Raw genomic sequence first — 22,182 nt, 5'->3', positions numbered from 1 at the left:
TGCTTGTAGGGTAGATTTGCTGCCGAAGCGAGAGCCCCCAAATGTTCTCCTCTCACACGAAAAAAATAGATAAATAATGATGGACGCGACGGAGAAATGAGGCGGAAAGTTGTATCCGAGCACGCACGGACTCCAGCAAGTGGCACGGTTCAGCTGTTTTCCAAATGGGAAGTATATAAGTGCACGTGCATGAGCGCACTGCAAGTCTCCGAAGCTTTCACCAATCTAGAAAGAGGAGGAAACCGGATCATCGCCATTGCTTCCGTCCGACTCGGAAAGCTTTCTCGAAGGCTCTCTGTGAGAGCGCAGGGTTGCCCTCAAAAAAATGCATCACGGGCGAGACTTGAACCAACCTAGACAATGGCGAAGTGGCTAAGGCATGCCGGTAAGAGAGACATACATAGATCCACGTTCCAGGGGTAGGTGGGCGCCCTCCCTTACACTGGCGCAGCGAGGGTTAGTTAGGGTTCGGGGGTTAAAAACCCCCCGAGAGCTCAGAGAAATTTTAAAATTTAATCCATTTTACTTAATGGATTAGTATTACTTATATCAAAGTCTTAGAATTAATCAAATATCCCTTAGAAAGCCGTAAAACTCGCCATTTTGAACCGTTAATCTTAAAAATTTTCTGAAGGAGGGCCCCCCGCAACTCCCACTTACCCTGGCGGGTATGCAATACCCCAACACCCCAAAGTATTAGTTGCTCCTAAAACCCCCCCTTGCCTTAATTTTTGGCTGCGCCCCTGCTCCCTTATATCGATGCATATACTTTGAATGAACGGCACCAGAATTATACAGGTTTTTATTTACGTCTCCATTCTCTTCATAACATTTTTATAAACTCGCACTGTCGTTTGTCATCTTGTCCGGGTCAAATCTTGCTACTCAATTTTAACCCACTTTCCGATTACCTATCAAGCTGAAATTTTCAGGATAACTCGGAACCAAATAACTTTGCAATATTCTAACACTTTTCATACGATTTCAACTGCACCTCGATTCTTATTCGGAATTTAAAATTAGATATGGAGATTAGTTCAAAAAATTGCCACCAAAATCCTATTAATATAAATTGCGCTATAAATATCGCATACATAATGCGATATGCTGTGCAATTTGATTCATCATTGGTTTTTACCGAAATTGCCGTGGTTACCAAGCTATGCCAATGACAATGTGCTAACCACAAGGCGCTGTGAAATGTGACATGAGCGACGCTCTATGAGGTAACCTCAGAAATTTATGGAAGAAAAAATAAATGAATTCGATGTATGAGCAAGGCGTGGAATGTAAAAGTAAAAATCTGAACCTAGGAAGACATTCAAGAAATTAAATGTTCTATCCGCTGTTATACGAATGAATGTAAGTAACGAACGCTAATGTCCAATTATTCCCAGGAAAACTTTGAAAATCTTTAAGATCGTGACTTACGTCATCGCAAAACTTAATTTGTCGTTGAATGAAGAGCATAAATTCTCTTCAAAACTTTTAATGAGCATAATTTCTGTCTTTCACGAGAAAGGTGGTTACGCTACCGTAACCAATCTAGTAAAGTCTCGAAGTAAAGTTTTCTTTCTGCCACGTGTATTTTATTGCTCCGAGCCACGTGGCCACCGAACCTGAAAATTAACAGATATTAAATCTTCACCATTAGTAGAAATGCTATAATCAGTATCACGGTGTATCAGTACGGTTACCATGATGGTGTAACAGTATCGTAAACACAAAAGGAAAGTACGGAGAGGAAGGTTGAAAGAGTTCTTCTATTATGATAACTGCACTCCTAGGAGATTTTCAGAATAAGCAATATAACGATGACGAAAATGAGCTTAATTATATAATATCTACAAAAATTATTTATTTTATAAAATAATAAACCCAGTTTAAAAAGGCTTAGATTGAAATTTTATTGAACTTCTGGGGATTGTAAATTTACTATCTACGCCACTATATATAGATCTTTATCTCTTGAACCGTGAGTGCTGAACTTGGGAGTATTTGCTATTTTAATATTCATTAGAAATCATCAATTTTTGCACGCAGAAAATACAGTAGACCGGCGGAGAAAAATACTTTCCACCGAAAACGAATTGAAGTTGGTGGCATGAAAGAGTAGTGTGTGATGTATATTTAACCGAAAGAAAAAAGTGAACTGCCATTGAGCGATGACATCACAAAAAAACGTGACAAGATCGATGGGAGGAAAGGCAGAGATTACTTATTCATAAACACTTCGCCTTGGGTAGAGTGACCATGACAACGCGAAAGAACACAAATAAAAACCTCGAATTCGGCAAATGCAGACAAACACGAAGACGCAAAAACAATTTTCACCCTGATGGACAGCTCGTGAAAGCAAATGAAAACTTGAGTTCGAGAAAAAGAATATAAAAAAAAAACAAAATACGGGTTTTAAAGCGTGGGGGATGAGGAATTTAATCGTCCTTGAAAATCACCACGGGGCGACTGGATGAGATGTGGAGAAACAAAACAAACTCAGAGTGTGCAGAAAAAAGACAAAGACGCCATTCATACCTCAAGCCACAATCCGAAGAGTCTGATCTCGCAGTGCCGAAGTTAGTTCTTGAGTATTAAAGACGCAAGAAAATGAGGTCTGGTATAGGTTCACTCCATGATATCAGTTAATGAGAAATAGCGACTTATGATAATGATAACAACACATTCACACAACAGCGAACAGAGATTACACCCTGGGGTTAGGGCGGGTGACTTAAGGTTTGGTCAAGTAACATTACATTGGGACATCCCAAGACATTTTATGGCTAAAATAAATATGAGAAAAAATTAAGAAAGTACGAAAGTACTACTTGATGGTAATTACCTAAAGCCACCAGCAGGATGGCTGGAAAACTGTCGTCGCCAACTTGTTTATTTTATTTATTCCCATACCACCGAATATGTAGTTCGAATTTGGCCAAGCTGGCGCGTGACTTCACATTTCATCATCCCTCGGGTGCTCTTCTAACGACGCAATAACCCCTGTCGACTCCCCACCGCAACCTACGGGACGTATTGGCCATTTTACAACGGGGTGTTCAACAAATTTAACAATTCCTCGCGCACGAACAACCACAAATTAGGATAGGGACAACCTACCCAGGCAGGATTCGAACCCGCGACCTCTTGTTTGGCAGGCGAGGCTTTACCCCCCAGCCACCGAAGCCGGCAAAGACTACGCGAAGGAACGCCCGAAAGCCGTCACCAACGTGGAGGAACGCCGCGGAAACATCAGATCCAACTGAAGGACTATCTAAAAACAAACACGCTCTCATCTCTCATAGATTTTGAAAGGGGAAAATATTCCAAAATCATCCCTATGAACATGGATTCCTGAATCCATGATGATGACGGGAGAGTTGCTTATCGAAACGTTCGAAGGAGATATGGAGGACCTTATCCAGCGTGAGACCCAAGAAAACTGCACCCTTTGTTCGCCAGGAAAAAATAGACATTACTTCATCCCCATGAACGTTAGCGGAGAATTATCTAATAGGAGGCATGACAATTAGAGAGATACGCCGCAACGAGCGAGGATTGACACGAACAAAGTCAGCGCAGCGTGTGAATTTCATAGACCATTACCAGTATTGCTTGGGAAAATAAAATCGAGACGTGACAAAGGAGAATCCGTCATAAACGAAGAAGTCATCCCGAGTCTTCCCTTGAAGCGGCATCCTGAACATCAAAGACCACCCACGATCTTAAGAACGACAAACCACGCTTGGGTTACGAAGGGGGAGATTTCAGGTTACTGTGTTCAAGCATGTTGCGGGAGAAGTTACTTAATAATGCGTGAAATTGCCAGTAAAAGACTAACATCTCCACAGTATACATAAACGAGTACATGACGGCAGTCTCTTGTTGCGTTATGGCCTCGAAGTAATCAGGGAAATATAACGGAATAGGCTAACTGGCTTGGAAATAAAAGAAAAGAGTATTGCGTCAATTTCTAACCTACGGTTAACCTTCGGCATGAATACTTCACTCACATATAGGAAACACACAGGCAGATGCACTTTAGGAGAGTGGTACTGGTTGATATATTAGTAGAGCTAGTGAGGAATGCAGAACAGGGGATAAGACGACTCAGTTCAAGTAAATCTACAGCTAAATCAGTGGCGTAGCGAGCGGGGGGGGGGGGGGGGGGGGGTCCGGACCTCCCGCTCCCCCCCTGAATTATAAAAACACAATTATTTTCCTTCATAAAAGATAACAAAATATTGAAAAATCATGAATTCACAAAATATTTATAAAATTTCTTTTTTTTTCAAAATATTTATTAAAAAAGTTTTTTTTTGTTATGAGAAGTGTTAAAATTTGTTTAAAACCCTCTACTTCGGTACCTACCCTGGTTTTCAAATCTTTTCCGCCCTAGTTTTGGACCCCCCTCCCCCCGAAGGAAATTTCTGGCTACGCCACTGAGCTACATCTACATAATACCCCGTATGCCACGTCGATAGGCGTGTGGCAGGGGGTGTAAGGACACCAGCCGTTTACAAATGAAAAGCAAGTGCAAACAACAATATTACGCGCATCATTTTTTAAAGTCTTTTATTGTTCGGGAGAAAATCGTATTCCCATGTACATACGTTCAGCAAAATATCTCTCTTAATTCATCGTTTCTGTCGGACATGGACATATAGTAGGGTTAAATGCGTAGGATAATCTTAAGTATTGCCGAAGGACATAGTGATAATATTGTCCTATCATCAACGTAAGAGTAAGTTCTCGTCCTACCCTTACTAACACACAATTTCACTAGCTCCTAGATTTTCACAATATATTCCATCATCCATATCTCCGCCCTAATTCATTCTCTCTTTGCTGGAATCGACATTTAACTTAATCCACTGATAGCTTTACTGCCTTGGAATTTACTCATACTTTCCGAGATTATCTTAAAATATTTAACATGTGAATTATACTCACGGTGCTAAGTTCTGGTGCTATCTATAAGGAATGCATGTGAAACTGGACCTAGGTTTGCTGCTTGCCATGGTCTTCAGGGTTCTGCTCCCATTATCCTACGATAAGCCACCAGAGAGAGGAACTGGCCCCCTCACTCCGTATGCGTGGATTACACATACTCGTGGATTACTCTGGGGTGAGCTCTAACCTTACCTATCGTGTCCAACCTCCGTGTTCAAGCATGAATAAGGAAAAAATTATAGGCTACCCTACCGAAAAGCTTATTGAATAACAACGGCAAAAGCTAAAGAGAAATGCGAAAGAAATACAAAAAAATAAATGAATAAAAAAACCGCACTGCGTGCAAAGATAAATTTTCTGACTCCAAGCTTCCAGAAAATTGGAAAAACGGTTTTAAAATCAGACCCACTCCACGTCGAAACCTGATATCAAACGTAAGGGTGAGTTTCAGGCGAAAATTTAAACTCTTAACTTTGCAACTACATCGTCGGCGATCCGTTACATTTTAAGCCTCGAAAAATTTCCTGGCATTCTCGGAAAGAGAGAGTGTGACACAGGTCACGTGAATTCCTGTGATCGGCGCCACGTCGTTTATTATGTATCTGCTTCACGTTTCGCGTCGAGCCGAGCGGATAATTTACAACGCTCACGATAAGCGAAACTTAAATCGTCTCAAAGGCTTACGCCTTCGTGTTCGGAGAATGCGTTCATTTTTTATCCCCTCGATGTAAACTGCAGCGATAAATTAAAGCTAATCCCAGTCCTTCGGGTAGACGCGGCTCGGCGTCTCACGGAATCGGAATGTTTTTTGAATTAGGAGTGAAGGGACACACCCTATTGGCTAAATGTGATGACGTAGGGCAGGCGCACAGCTAAGAATTAAGGCTAGGGGGGTTTTAGCCTCAACTAATAGTGGGGGGTTTTCTTATTGGGGGGGTGTAGTGGCGAGTTTTACGGCTTTTTGAGGGATATTTTATCAATCCTTGCACTATTCCATAAGTAATATTTATCAAATTAAGTCAAATGGATTAAATTTTAAAATTACTCTGAGTTCTGGGGGGTTTATCTCCCAAGAACCCCTCGCTGCGCCCCTGATGTAGGGTCTCGTGTAGAAACACAGACGGCTGACCGAATTCCTGGAGGATTCAACCACAGAGATATTTTGTCAATACATACGGAAAAAATAACTAGTTAATAACTATCAAACTGGTATTATTGAGAGTAGTTTTGTTAAATAAACCTAAAATTTGATGCAAATAATTAAGCACTTGATTTATTTTTTCAAACTTTCTTGATAAATTTTATCGAACATTCCGACGTTTCATAATTTGGTCTATCGTACGAAAAGTTTTGGCATGATTTTTAATCAGAACAATGTTTTTTCTGGGTGCAAAAGCATTCATCATTGATTTTATTAATTTTTACGAACTGCTGTGCCCATGTTGACAGAATTTATTAAAATGCATTTAACAAACTGGTTTGGTCATTGTAACCGAAATATTCAATGTTCCATATGAACCGGAAAAAATGATAAATTTCATCAGAATATGTTATTTATAGCTAAACTTTTTTTCAGTGCAGTACTCCCTCTATAATCCGGCACTTCACTTCTCCGGCCCTGTCAATAACCCGGCATTTTTATAGAGGCAGCTACAATGTAGTGGAGGAAAAAAGTATGTCGAATTAAATTTTTCGATCAATCGATTTTTCATCCAAATGAAAAGATTGAATTTTCAACAAAAATCAAAATTTGAAACAAAAGATCGGAAGATCGTAAAAATCGACGGTTATTTTGAAAAAAAAAAAAATGTTTGTGCATGTTTATTATTCGTTCGAAAATCCCTCAAATTACACGCAAGAGCAGAAGAAAAAAATCTGCTTAGAATACATGCTTGAATTGTTAAGAGTAAAAATTAACAAATACTCGCAAGTTAAAACTTTAGGGATCACCGCTTTGAGCCATTCGATTCAATAAAATATTTAAAAAAGATCAACCGATTGAGATCAGCTGGCATCAGCCTTCTACTGGCATCAGCTATCCTGGGTTAAAATTACGTGACACACAATTTTTCACCGTCCTGTACATTTTTTTGTTTATTTTTTCAATAGTTTTCCCAAATGTTTACTCAAAATGGGCAACAGAAATTACAGTAAAATACTATCATTACCATAACCAGAAGACTACTGAATGTATTCGTACCTTTTTCAATCGTCCTGACCCTCGTAGTTGAGAAGGGGACACTCACTAACCCTTTCAAATGACAATTCGAAGAAAGAAGGCTCGTGGGAGAAGGAGCAGACGCATAAAAAAGTGGGCGTGGAGGACGGACGTTTGGGTGGGCGACATTGGGGGCAGACGGTATTTCAAGAGCGGAAGGCCACGCAGAGGGGCGAGACGGGGGTGGGAGGAGCCGAGACTGGACTAAGTGACAACCGGTAGGACTACCTGCCATGGCCACCGAATTCCAGCGGATATTATGCTTTCCGCTAGGCGACCAGATCCTAAGCATGGTACATTCAAGCGGATAGAATAATAGATTTCTTTATTGACATTGTGAAAAATTATCACATTAGTTTTCACACAGAAGGTTTTCGCATATTTTTCACGCCCTCCTTCTCGTGTGGGTGTTTTCTTGCGGTAGGATTTTTCACTGAAGGATATAACTCGCTTATCCTTGTTTTTTTTACCACAAACAAAAATCTTTCCTACACACAATTTCCACATACGTTAGAACGTGATATCAGAGTGTATTTAATGTGTGTTTTGTTGTTGTAGTTAATTCTTGTTGCACATAATTATTCCATCCTTTGTTTACAAATATAATGTAAAAGGTCTTGCAGATTGCGACTGGATTTGATGCAATTAATAAATAAAAATTATTATTATTATTAAAGTATTCTACTGATTAAGTTAGGTTTGCATTGAGCATTCCATCATTCTCCCTTCAATTCCTAATAAGGCATTTCCCTTTCATTCTGTCTAAAAACCCTATTCTCTTCCCTCCTCTCCCTCGCTTACCTAACTTTCTGGCCTGTAACACCGTTTTCAACATTCCGTCCTCGCTAAGTACCCGCTCCATTCATATCCTCTGTCTCCTGCGTATCTCAACCAGAATTTTCATCGAAATGTGCAGAAAATTTAAAGCAGCAAGTTATTAAGGTTACCGATTCTTCCCTTGGGATACATTCGTTCTTGAATGGGTGGCGGAAAAAGGCAGATTGGTTTGAGTGAGTTCTTGAGGAAGACTGGAGGAAAGGTATCCAAGAAACGCCTACGCAACGTTTTAAGTCCGGTTCACGCTGGATGCAAGAGAGCTTACGTCTCTCAGAATCGAGCTTATTCGAGGAAACGTCGTGAGAAGGGGATGTAATTTATAGCAATGGAGCGGACATCGTGCGTAACACAGATGATGGGAAGACACGGTTGGGAGCACCCGGAGACAAGAATGAAAGAACCTGAGGATGAGATTTCTTGTACGCTCAAGAACAAGATAGGTTAGGGGTGACATGAAGGTTGTTACTATAGAATCCAACACGCTACAGTTGCGCATATTATGCCAGAACTATTATCGTGACACGAATTTTACGTTAAGATAAATTTTATTTAATGTGCACTGTTATCAATCGCTTTATTGAGGGGTGTAAGTTTAGTTAGCTACAGATAAGAGCCGCTGTTCATAATATATTCAACCAAGCACGCTGATTTTCGTGCTAATTTCCATAGGTTATAATAATAATAATAATAATAATTTTATTCCACATAAATAAAATACGCAAATTCAGTTTGTACAGTTAATACAATTTTAATTTGATTAATATTAATTGAATGGTACCAGAACATATAATTCTTTTCTTTCAACAAATGATTATATATCATTTTTCATTTACTCTATCATGTACTAAAAAAATAACACTTAAACATAACCAATGGCAGAGATAAGAAGAAGCATGCATACAAAGATCACATAATGTCACCTTGGATACACAACGAGCATATGGGGTCCGGTACAGAAAGACTTATTCCGTGATATTATTTAAATATTTATCAAAATAATTTCTTAAACTTACGCTGGCTCTTTTCGCTGGTACTACAGAAATCGATTTTTCAATCACAAGTCGCAAGCCAGCATATTCCATCCACTCCGAGTAGTAACCGTTCTCCTACGATCTTCCATTTAAGTAGAGGAAAGGGCTGAAATCGAGTTTCGGTCGAAACTCGAAGATAGTGGCTCGATCTCGATTTCCTTGATCTTTCAACAATGAAATTCGATTTTTAATCCAGACACACTAAATAGAGTCTGTTTAACCGTTCTACTACGACTTTCCATTTAAATGGAGGAAGGCGCAGAAATCGAGTTTGGATCGAAACTCAAAAATAGCGACTCGATCTCGATTTCCTTTATCTTTCTTTATTAAAACTCGATTTTAATTTTTTAATCGATATCGAGTTTCGAATAAAATCGAAATCGTTTTCTCCTTGACAAGTCTCAATGCAGCATATCAACTGCGAACAACCGTTCTCCAACGATCTTCAATTTAAACCGGTTATTAGATTTTGGATCGAAAATCGAAGGTAGTGGATCGATCTCGATTTCCTCGATATCTCCCTTATAAAAATCGACGTTTGATTTGATTTCGAAATCAATTTTCGAATTTAATATAGATAGATTTTACAATTTAATCGAAATCGAGTTTGGATTTTAATCGAAATCGATTTCTCCATCGCTAGTCGCAAGCCAGCATACTCCACCCACCCCGAGCGGTAACCGTTCTCCCACGATCTTCCATTTAAACGGTGGAACGGGCTGTAAAAGCCGTCCAGCCGTCCCTTTAAAACAGAGAGAGCCTCGCCCTCCACCCACGTATCCGATGCACAAGGAGAGCGGCTGGGCGCCCGCTAGGGACAACGCCTTCGGAGCAATCCATCCCCTCCACATCTACGGACGCAGACTCCACCACGGACTCTCATGGATTCCCGGAGAGAGAGAGCCCTGTGACGTAAAACACGAGGAGGCGGGACCCCAGAGTTCAGCCAACCTTTACCGCTTACATTCATGTTTTGAGTTGTTAGCCTTCAAAAGGCAAAAGATGTCTAATGCCAATATTAAATCATGGCATACCTGATGTAGGCAATGGTCGATGTGATGTAACGGTGGATAATAGGGTGGTTTCCTATTATTTTTTATTGCCTAAATCGAAAGATTATTACTCCTGGAGTACGTATTTCACGCTTTTAGATTTTTAAATGACGATATCTATTTTTCGTGATTAAATGAAAAGTGAAAAGTTTCAAGCGCGCAAAAACGCGACGGCTTAGTATGAATGATTCTCGGAGTCCACGCAGTGTAAAATATTAGGTTATTTATTCATATACGAATAAAAATCCATATAGATTCCTGTTCTTCTCTTTAGAAAAGTTTGGCCGTGTCCCATCGAAAATTTGAACTAACTATTTCCCGTCAGTTCAATATTTTTATTTTCGGTTTTCTCAATAAAATTAATTTTTTATGTGCCAACCTTACATAAAAAAGAATTTTAGTTTATTTAAATACTCCTATACGTATATTATGATTTTTCGTAAAGTTGACACATGGATATTGACTTATATAAAAATGATGCATAAGGTAATCAATAAATATAATCACATTACATCAACCTAAGTCCTCGAATACAATTGAAAATAAACATCTATCTTCAATAGGAAATGTCGAAAAGTACATGGAAACACGTTGCAGAAAAGGGTAGAATGCATATTTTTGAACACCATTTTTTATACTAATTAGGTACTGTTATTCTCAACAAATTATTCACCAAAATGGTGCTAAATGCTACCTTTGAAACTCCTCAGGATAAAGATATTTTAGGCATTGCTTCCGTTCTCCAAGGTCGAATAAATTTCAATCCGAAGCGTAAATCTTAGAGATAGGGCGTCCACACAACTAGTTTCAAGTCTCAATGAGGGAGATTAAAGAGTCGAAACTAGCTATTTTACGGTCCACTGTTCCAACTACACTCTTTAATATCTAAAATAATGCCCTTAGGTTTCTTGCCAATTAAATAACAACATTTTCTTAAAGGATTATTTACAAATTTCACGTACGTGAAAACAAGCTTAACGAGTCGATGAATAATATCAAATAATCACATAATAGTCGCACGGAGTCAAACCCTGCGTTTAAAATTTATGAGTTTGATACGGAAGTCGGTACGATTGGACGGTACCTAGGACTAACGCCATACCTCCTAATTCCGAGTACGTTGAGAGCTTTTCCAATTTGTAGTACCCGGGAAAATCGTATAAAGATCACGGAGAGAAAAATAAACTGCCCTTTTAATCGAATTGTTCCCGTAATCATGATCATTTCTCGAGGAGAAACAAAACTTTGTTAAGCTCTCCCGAACTCTGCCAACTCTTCCTGGGTCACGAGGTCAGTAACCTAGGCGCTAGGCAGAGGTCGTTCTCCCTCTAGCTCCGGGTGCAATGAATCCTAGAGAGAACAAAAACGAGAGACGGTAAAGATACTACCTACCAAAGGAGTCAATGGCACGGTAATGTATTCTCAACCAAATATATACACCAATGAATAACCTCGCCAGCTTTCGAAAACGGTTGATGTAATGTGAATATAGACGATTAAACTCCTTATTGTCGATTGCAGCTGTAATACGGGAATTTTCAGCATTTAAATAATTTTATCGGCATATTATGCATAACTTTTTTATCAATCAATAATTATGTTTCAATTTTTTAAAAAATTAGGATGAAGTAATCTCTTAATTCACTCCACGGAAAATAATAGGATGTTTATTTAAATACTAATATTTAAACAGTATTATACCTAAACATAATTTTTCCTAAATAAAATGAACACTTAGAAACGTTGCGACAAGTAATAACAACTATATATATTTCCTAGGAATAAAACACCGACCACAGCGAAAAAAAAGTATGGATAAAGCGAATTAAAAATTATATTATGGTAAATATGATTAGCGGAAAGTGAATTTGATATAGAATGTGAGATAACAGTTGTATTTAATAATACGGACGCAATAAAATTATTATAATACCTAACTACATTATAAGGATCTGCAAATGGTGTAGTACAACAATGGTTACGGATTTATCGGCCAAAGCAATTGAAGATGAACCAATTTGTCAAGTAGGTGTAGTCTCAAGAGAGTAATTCTGTGCTTCAAAAACAATTTTAAAGCAACAAAGGGATAATAGACGCATTCACTGCCTCTTGACAATGACTTGAGCTTTGAAACCAATTTCACGAGGTACTATATAGACTTTTGGAGGATGCACGCGAGATCTTAGGTTATATTAAAATATGGAAGGATAGGGAAGGAAGAGTGGGGAAAAACTCGACGTCGGCATTGACTTGCCACCAAGGGGACCACAGCTTTAACGTCCCACGTGACGGACGGAATGCCGCACTTGAAGTGATCTCCAAACAGCACTCAAGTAAGGATCGAACAGGGTCTGAAAAATCTCCGCCAAGATATGAATATGATACATAAGGTAATCAATAAATATAATCACATTACATCAACCTAAGTCCTCGAATACAATTGAAAATAAACATCGATAGGGAGTAATTCAGAATGTCAGAATGTCATTCAATCTAAAAACCCTATTCTCTTCCCTTTCTTACAAGGTCGATCCATTTTATATTCATCAGTATTCGGTGGCACTACTTGGTGGTGATACCGTAGAATGCTTGCGATATATCGGGTTATATGTCGCGATATCTCATATTTACAGGATGATATATCGTGACATTGAAGCAAATAGGTTTGGTTGGAAACTCATTGAGTACCTGAAAAAAATCAGCGGAAAGATAGTTGCGATTGCTTGAGGAGGCAATAAGAAATTTGTACCATTGATTACCCCATTGGAAACCACGCGCATAGGAGAAGTGGGGAAGGGGGACCTGGACATATTCTCGGAGGCGGAGTTTGTTCCGGGGATCCACAGGTTGCCGACCCCTGACCTAGGTCCTTGCGCTCCTTTACGGTCAACGCGCACCTGCGACAACCCCTGCTGGCAGAACCGTCATTTATTTTACGAATTCAAAGTCACAACACCCTAGGGACTTCTCCGCAGTATCCACAAAATCTCCCCAGGACGCGAGTGCAAAAAAATAAAAGGGTTTTAGGGGGTAGAGGAAGCCCGGAAAGGACCCAGACGTGACGCACCATGGGAACTAGTAGGCGGCGCGAGGAAACAAAAACAACACGAAATCCGAAACGTGAAGGGCATAACGAAGAGGTCAGCGTGCAATGCAGAAGGGTAAGGTGGCTCATAAACCCACCCCAAGGGGGCATCGACACCCCAGGGGTCAGGAGGTTTCCCTCGGAACAAATGAATGAGCCAGATCTCTTATGACGTCATTAACTCGTGAAAAGTAGGTGGCAACTTAATTGCTTAGTTTCCTGGAAATACTGCGCGATTGTATTGCTGATGATCGCTCAAAGCTCACGTTTAATTAAGCTCAAATATTAATTATTCAATACAATTAGAATCGCACGCTTTCGTCCGACCTTTATTATTTAATCTCCTTAAAAATCGACATTATTAAATAAAATATCGAAAAGGCTGGCAGAAAGGGCACGGCAGAGGGGGCATGCGCCTCGTGCGTTAGATTTCAGGGGGGGGGGGGGGTAAAATATGAAAAGTTTATTTAAAATACTTATTTTTTAAACTTATTTAAATATAATTATTTATTTATAAATTATTAAAAATAATATCAACAAAATTTCTTTATAGCAAACACACGGTATGTAATTTCAATCTCAAATCTACCGCATCTCAAAAATATAGTTGACGGATGTATTATATTTTAGTGGTGGGGGACGGTGAATGAGGGGGGATCAGGGGAGAATCAGAAGAAACTGCTCTTTGCCCCCGCTGACAGAACTCCTAGTTACGGCCCTGTGCTAAGGAGTGGCGACCCCATGTTCATAGACGAAAAATGCTGCATATTTATTGGACAAAAAAATTCATAAAATTGTCTCCCATACCACCTCCTGGAGTATTGCAAATATCTCCTGTAAAGGCCGTTTTACACGGTACACGGAATTGCGCAATCTGACGTACGTGCGAAGGCGCAATCAAAATTGCGTCGTGTAAAGCGGTGAATTGCTAGAACACATGCGAGAATGCGTGGATGCGAGACGGCAAAATAGCCCCTGTTCTGATTTCGTTCATGAATTCGCGCAATTCCACGCCATTTTAGAAATTAATGCAGCTCTAGCCTGCGCAATTCCGTGCCCCGTGTAAAACGGCCTTTAGACAAGGTCTGGGAGACGTATCACTCTATCGTAAAATCTCCGGATGCTGAAATACAGGGTGTTAAGGCCGTTTTACACGGGGCACGGAATTGCGCAGGTTAGAGCTGCATTTATTTCTAAAATGGCGTGGAATTGCGCGAATACATGAACGGAATTAGAACAGGGGCTATTTTGCCGTCTTGCATCCACGCATTCTCGCATGTGTTCTAGCAATTCACCGCTTTACACGACGCAAATTTGATTGCGCCTTCGCAGGTACGTCAGATTGCGAAATTCCGTGTACCGTGTAAAACGGCCTTAAAGCTGTGAATTGCTAAAACACATGCGAGAATGCGTGGATGCGAGACGGCAAAATAGCCCCTGTTCTAATTCCGTTCATGCATTCGCGCAATTCCGCGCCATTTTAGAAATTAATGCAGCTCTAGCCTGCGCAATTCCGTGCCCCGTGTAAAGCGGCCTTAACACCCTGTATTTAAGCATCCGGAGATTTTACGATAGAGCGATACGTCTCCCAGACCTTGTCTAACCCAACACGCTTAACCCATCTTGCTCCGGGAGCAGAAGGAGAAGGGGGGACACGCTTCGGGAGCGTGTTGCATCAATTTCGTCTGGCAGACACAATAGGGCTTCTTTGTCCACTTTCTTCGACCTACGCCAAGGCGCACGACGACAAGTCCCTTATCTCCACACAGCCTCTTCCATTCAACTCAATACCAGACTCCAAACTGGAAAGGCGATTTTCTGATCCACCACGAAAAACTACAGGACCAGTAATACCGAATGAAAATGATCTCTAACTGGCTTAACTTTCAGGCTTAACTGTGCGAAACCTTATCTACCGATTCGATCGATGGATATTTCTTCCTCATAGGAAAATCCACTAGGATTGGTAGAATATTAATTGCGTTTCGATTGGTTTCGCTGTTAATAGGGCCCGCCCGCCTTTGTGACGGTGCGGGATTTTCCGTCCCTTCCCTTCCTTCCCTATCCCCTCCGCGGAGTCGTCGTCGGTCTCTCATCGCGGCGGCGCCTCCTTCCTTGCTCCTTCCCGTCCTTCCCCTTCTGGGTGCAGAGGAGAAAAGCTAGCGTTTACAGTCCCTGCCCCAGGAGTGTATCCCCGCGAACCCGCCCTAGGGTTTCGTTTCCATTGTGCGAAACCTTTCCATCATAAAAAAATAGAAGAATAAACTCTGTAAGGTTATCTTATATATTTAAGAAAGCCCGACCCAGGTTTCGTGCATAGTCACATCTTCAGAATCCGTGAAAAAGATTAACTCAGTGGCGTAGCCAGGAATTTCGTTTGGGGGGGGGGAAGGTCCAAAACCAGGGGGGAAATTCTTGAAAAACAGGGTACTAAGTAGAGGGTTTTAAACTAATTTTAACTCTCATAATTGATAATCTCATTCGGAAGATCCCCTGAGGATGATCAGCAAGTCGCGGATCGAAACGTTGGGAGACATGGACGATATCAACCGGTGGAAAACCCGAGAAACTTTTCTGCAACTGATACTCCGGGAAAACCTGAGATCATACATAATTTTAACCCTTTTCATAATCGAAAAACTTCATTTGCTAAAGAAATATTATGTAAATTTATAATTTTTCAATATTTTCTTTTCTTTAATAAAGGAAAAATAATTGTATTTTTATAATTCGGGGGACCTCCTGGACCCCCCCCTGGCTACGCCACTGGACTAACTTCAGTTTTTACAGGACCTGAAGATGTAACTATGTGATAAAATATGCAAGGTTCACTAATATATTAAAGTAAGCTCGACCCAGGTTTCGTACATGGTTACATCTTCAGTTCCTTCATAGTTGCATCTTCAGGTCCTGAAGGAAACGTACGTATGAAACCTGGGTGTTGCTGTATTAAATGTATTAGTGAACCTTACGATGTTTATTCTATTATTTTCGAAAATGATCTATCATCGTTAATGATTCATTTATAACTGGAGATAACAGCCGATGGCAACAGCAATGACTGGATCATAAATATTATATAAAGAATTCCTACAGTTAAAATTTCATTAATTGGCCTGATTCATAATAATTTACGTTACGATAAGTAGCTGTAAACGGGGTAAAACAATACAAGGTATTATTGTAAAGCGTAAAAATCCGTTAGGCACAATTTTCTTAGATTTCCAATGAGGCGATCGTGTCACGTGATAAGTATATTTTGAAATAAAAGGCAGTTCTACTTTTCCTCAATTATTTAATTAAAGCGACGCGTTTCGGCTCAAGGAGACATCATCTGGTAAAAGACTAATGTAAAGTATTGTACCAAATGGTGCCAGCGTGAGCGGAAACGCGTCGTACGCATTAAATAATTGTGGAAATGTTCAAGTACCTTTTATTTCAATACTTCGCCCTTCCTCAAGAGGTTAATACATTTTTTGGATTACATTTTAAGACATGCAACTTGGGTACTTTGTGTAGCCAAGGTATTGCTTGGATTTGAGAAGAAGATATTAGTGAAAAAGAGATAAAAGACTACTCATTGAGGAAATCATTCCGTAGTAACAATCAAAATAAATTATTCATGTATAAAGACAAACAAGTTTCAAGTAATCAACATTACATACGGACCCTCATTTTGTGGTAGACACGAATTTCAGTGACTACACGGGCACAAATGTTTTGAAAATAAAAATATTTTTTAACCAATTACAGCCTTTGAGTCATCCATTCCTTAAAAAAATGTTCTCATATAAGGTCCATCTTCTATATTGACCGTTGGATAGACTGCTTTAACAAGGCATTAGAAGAGTGCTGATTTTTACAGACGCGCCCGATATGGTTTCGCACCGTTTCCACTGCATCATGCCTGAATCGGTTTAAATAATTAGGATAAAGCGTATGTTAATTTCTACAATAATTAGTACTAAAATTTGCAGGTAAAAGACTCAATTCACTAATTTAAAATGAAGTTCTTCGAAAGAATAAGGAAAATGAAATGACGTTCGTTGATATGAAGGGCCATAAATAATAATAGGCACCGCCTAAGATATGAAACGAGCAAACATTTCCAGAGGAGCTTATCAAATGAAAAGTAAACAAAAATATTTCCTCCAAATTTAATTTGTAGTATAGCTTTGTCATAGATTTATTTATTGAATCAAACACTAGATTGAATTCTACTAATTTTGCATCGAATACGTTAATTATTACAAATGAAACTTCCAGAAATCCTTAAGACATTGTATGAGCTGATGAACCCAAAAATAACTTTTAAGAAATATACATTATTGTTCACTTAAATGAATACTTTTTGGATTTCCAACCGGGTAAAAGTCAGCATATTGAAGGCAGACGTTTCGTTGGGATACTTTCCCAACAATTCATCATAGGAAAGTCTAACGAAACGTCGGCGTACAATATGCAGACCCTAACCCGGTTAGACAGACGAGAAGACTTCATTTAAGTCATTCTTCGGGAAAAACTCAGATTCTTCATTAATTTTCACAATTTTCCATTTTGAAATAATAAATTTTAACATCAGAATAATAATAATAAAATATAAATAAAGTAAAATATAAAATACTGAGTCAAAACTCACTTTATAATGAATCCTCCAGGCACCCAAACGAAACATGAGTCTGTAACAGTTATAAAACAAAATTATATGATATGACATTAATAAAGAAAAAAACAATAAATAGCACATTAATATCATAAAATTTGATAAATTAATGTCAAAAATAAAAAAGCCGTAAAAAAAACTTAAAACATTCTCAAGACACATTACATCCCACTTCCCAAAAAGGTAAGCGCTAAAAAAATTGTTCATTCAGTTGAGTGAGTTGGCAAAGACATGAGATAAAGAGTACATGCAATAATGAGGAGCTTTAAGCAAAAATACATGAAGGAAATGATCTAGCCATTCGGAGAGAGATTTTTCTGGCCAAAATATTCACCTAACATCATCAACGCGAATATGACTCTAGGATGAGAGATGTAAAGACCATACAAATACTAACATGATCCCCAACTTGGAACTTGAGTAAGGGAACTTCAATAACTCAGGAATCGGAATCTTATGGAACCCAAAAACTTTTTACAATGTTTTTCTGACGAATAATTATGACAACTAGCAATCAATAAAGTACTGAGAAATTCGTTAAAAAATTCATATGGAAAGTGGAAAGTTCGAGGCTTGATTCTCGGTCACGGTGGAAAATTTTCCATGTTTAGACCATTATTTATCTACACGCCACTTCTAAGAAGACATATCACTCCCTTCCGCCCTCACGAATTTGATATTTTATGTGGACGTATTATAAGGTTAAAATATGAGTTATGACTTTTAAATTTTCATAGTAGGTACAAAGAGTAGATCCGAGACAGTTTTTTCTTCCGAGGCTAAAATCAAAATCAATGATAGATTGAAAGCTGAGAAAATATTGAGGTAATATTTTGATACATTTTAAATTTTATTTTGAGTGAAAATTTGAGATACAGGAAAATGTTGATACGGGTCTACTTTATACTTTTTTACATATACTTTACCAGAAATTTACAATATAAGAGCACAAGATTTAAACAAAAAGTTTTTAACCAAAAAAGACAAATAGAAAGGAAGAGATCTGTCCTCTAAAACCGTACTATATCCATTATCTTCCTTCCATTTGAACGTGTGTTCGAATTTTCGTCTACGGAATTGTATGCATAAGTATTTCAGTGTAAAATAATCTAGTAATTTCATGCCAATTAGTTATCCTTTCATTCATTAAAATATATTTTATTAAACTCGCCCCAGCAAAAAAAAATACTATTTGTAACGTCTGACAACAGGATCTTATGCTGTCGAGGTTAATACATTTTTTGGATTACATTTTAAGACATGCAACTTGGGTACTTTGTGTAGCCAAGGTATTGCTTGGATTTGAGAAGAAGATAGTGAAAAAGAGATAAAAGACTACTCATTGAGGAAATCATTCCGTAGTAACAATCAAAATAAATTATTCATGTATAAAGACAAACAAGTTTCAAGTAATCAACATTACATACGGACCCTCATTTTGTGGTAGAGACGAATTTCAGTGACTACACGCGCACAAATGTTTTGAAAATAAAAATATATTTTACAAACAGCCTTTGAGTCATCCATTCGTTAAAAAATGTTCTCATATTAGCTCCATATTCTATATTCACCGTTGGATAGTCTGCTTTAACAAGGCATTAGCAGAGTGCTGATTTTTATAGACGCGCCCGATATGGTTTCGCACCGTTTCCACGTCTGGATCCTCGTCTCTTCTGGCCCATACTAGTCGTCGCCTGGCTGTGGGAGTGAACGCCCTCCAGCGGCCAGCCAACTCCCCCTCCCACTCTGCGTCCACGGCCAAGCGCCTCCACAGCCACCGCATGATCCCTGCGTGATCGCCTCGAATCATCTCTTCACTACCACGACTCCCGAAAAGAATGACCCGAATCAACGAAAAAATTACTACTGAGATTCTAATCGGAATAGGGTACTTTCATTCATCAAAGAGAACAAAAGGCATTGATTGCGATTCGTTACCCAACATTACTGTACATACAAATTATTTTGTTTCAGAAATCCCAGTTTAGACGAGATTTAATGGTAAATTTTAACCTCGTTTGAAAAAGGCCAGATTGGCGCCCATGCGATGCCACTCCACGTGACGTCACAGGGACCTAGTTTCTATACGAGTAGATAGGAGTTTTACATCGTCTGAGATTACCAAAGCATACATGAGGCACAGAGCTCAGGGAAACATCTCTTAATAATCACTTATTAAAATAGCCTTTGGTCGGAAAGTTTCCTCCGTTTGATAGGGTATTAATAATCCTTATTTAAGCCAAGCGCTACCTGCTCGCAGCTTGCATCGTAGCGGCGCTCATAGCCTCGCACCAAGGTGGCCTCACACGGCGGAAGCCGGAAACAGAATGACGTCACACGAGCTTTTCCCAGCATTCATACTTAGCCGTCGCGTTTTCGTGCGCTTGAAAATTTTCACTTCTCATTTAATCGCGAAAAATATATATTGTCATTTAAAAATCTAAAAGCGTGAAATACGTACTCCAGGAATATTATGATTTAGGCAATAAAAAATAGGAAACCACACTATTACAACTTGATTTGGAATTGACCTTTGAATATAGTTTATTTACATGAATTCTTCTCGGCTTTCCAACCGGGCTGTGGTCTTCATGTTGTTAGGCCGACGCTGCGTTGGGAGGAATTTCTTAACTACTTCATAACGCATTATGAAATCAAATCTCAATATTTACAGTCATCATCAGTGGTCAAGCACCATACAATTGGTTGGACCCAGCTCTCCACTCGATTCTCCTATCAGCTAATCTCTTCAAACCTGTGAATTTCTTCTCTTTCACATCCTTCTCTAACTGTTCCATATACTTCATTCGATGTCTTTCTTTATCGTTCTTTCCATCCACTTACCCCTCGAAGAAAAATTAACCTCGATATATTAATTAAATTCCAACTTTTAACAAAGATAAACTGATTGAGATGCTTTCTTGATGATTGTGGGCGGGCACTTTCAATTTTCCGCCCTTAGAGAAAAGTCTTTTACAAGGTACGGATGACGATATCATATCAAAACACTCAAAGAATAAAGCGTATTGCTGCTTAGGTATATTAGAAATGAGTGCAGAATACTCAATACGACACGCAATAATTTATGAGAAATAAATATCAATAAATGTGAAAAATTATTTATAAGGCAAACGTAAATTCTTATTACTCTTCGTCCAAAAAAACGTGAAATAGTTTTTTTTTGATTTAGCGCTTTCCCGGTGAATAGACTTCGTAAAATGTTCTCGGAATCGCCAACGGGTCAGGTCAGTTAGGCAGTTCCTGACCTGAAGGCGATCCCGAGAAAATTTTACGAAATATTTTTTTCAACCTCACACTGAGCATGCATTGTTTCGTTCAAACGAGTGGGGTTTAAAACGAGGAGGGTATAAGACATAAGACTCGACGTTGGGAAAGAACTGTTTCCCTTTGAACAAGGAAAGAATATTTAAAAAATGATTTGAAAACGGGTAGGAGGAGGAAAAAAATAATACCTGGTCGGGATGTAAAAATTTTTTTATCCACTCCCTTCTCTATTGAAAAAAAACGAACCTTTCCTATTCAATTCCTGCGTCACCCATTCATGAGATCCACGCCCATACCACGTCCCGGTAATTCAAAAGGACGGTGACTCACCGCTAGGCTGGGATAGAATGGGAGGCAAGACATGAGCGGAGGAAATAAAAAAAGAAGAACATCAACATGGGTGGTTGATATTATTTTTCTCTTCCCGAAGTGTGTGCATACGTAAGACACTCATTTCGAATTCCTGTCGGAAAGATGACTACGTCATCCCAAGAGTTATTACGCATTCCCCTTGGCGAAAGAAACTAGTCCGAACGCTCGAAAGATAAAGGCATGGGGCTTTTTCGCATCGGGAAACGTTTAACCATAGAGTAAGTATATATACTTACTCTATGGTTTAACGAACTTGAAACACGAGCAAACTGACACGGTTGGGTAAGGACAGAGAGGAAAGGTCCGCCAGGGATATCTATATTTTTATTGTTCAAGTTAACGTTAAGGTAGGTTTACGAGGAACATTTGAAGGATCACCTCCGTCCGCTTGTCTACCCAAAAAACTTGGAGTTCCCTTTTCCCGTTCACAATAATACTGATGGAAAAATGCAGGTCAAAATCTATTTTTCTATCAGTCGATTGTTAATCGAAATAAAAAGCAATCAAATCGAGAAAAATCTCATCAATATCAATCACTCATCCAGGCAAGAGCGTGCCCAGGATAAAAACTAGGGAGGGGGGGAACCCATGGTTGTTCAAGTTATAAGTAAGATTTATGAAAGAGGCGAATGAAATTAACATTTAAAGGAAACTGTAACAGCTCTTTATTAGTTTTGAAAATTATTTGC

At 39.0% G+C, this 22,182-nt stretch overlaps 1 protein-coding gene across 5 annotated transcripts in view; it reads right to left on the bottom strand.

Annotated features, from left to right (window-relative positions):
- Positions 1 to 22,182, bottom strand: part of LOC124168454 (fibronectin type-III domain-containing protein 3A) — a 435,474-nt gene that overhangs the window by 95,130 nt on the left and 318,162 nt on the right. For 4 of the 5 annotated variants that reach the window (XM_046546704.1, XM_046546703.1, XM_046546706.1 and 1 more), the window contains one exon: positions 17,813 to 17,852. The exons of the other annotated variant lie outside the window; for it this stretch is intronic. The gene's annotated coding sequence lies outside the window, so the exon portion shown is untranslated. The remainder of the gene's footprint in view (positions 1 to 17,812; positions 17,853 to 22,182) is intronic. 5 annotated transcript variants of the gene reach the window in all.

This window comes from Ischnura elegans, chromosome 11, assembly GCF_921293095.1.
Source record: "Ischnura elegans chromosome 11, ioIscEleg1.1, whole genome shotgun sequence".
Taxonomy (NCBI): domain Eukaryota; kingdom Metazoa; phylum Arthropoda; class Insecta; order Odonata; family Coenagrionidae; genus Ischnura; species Ischnura elegans.
This window is presented reverse-complemented; position numbering and strand designations above follow the sequence as displayed.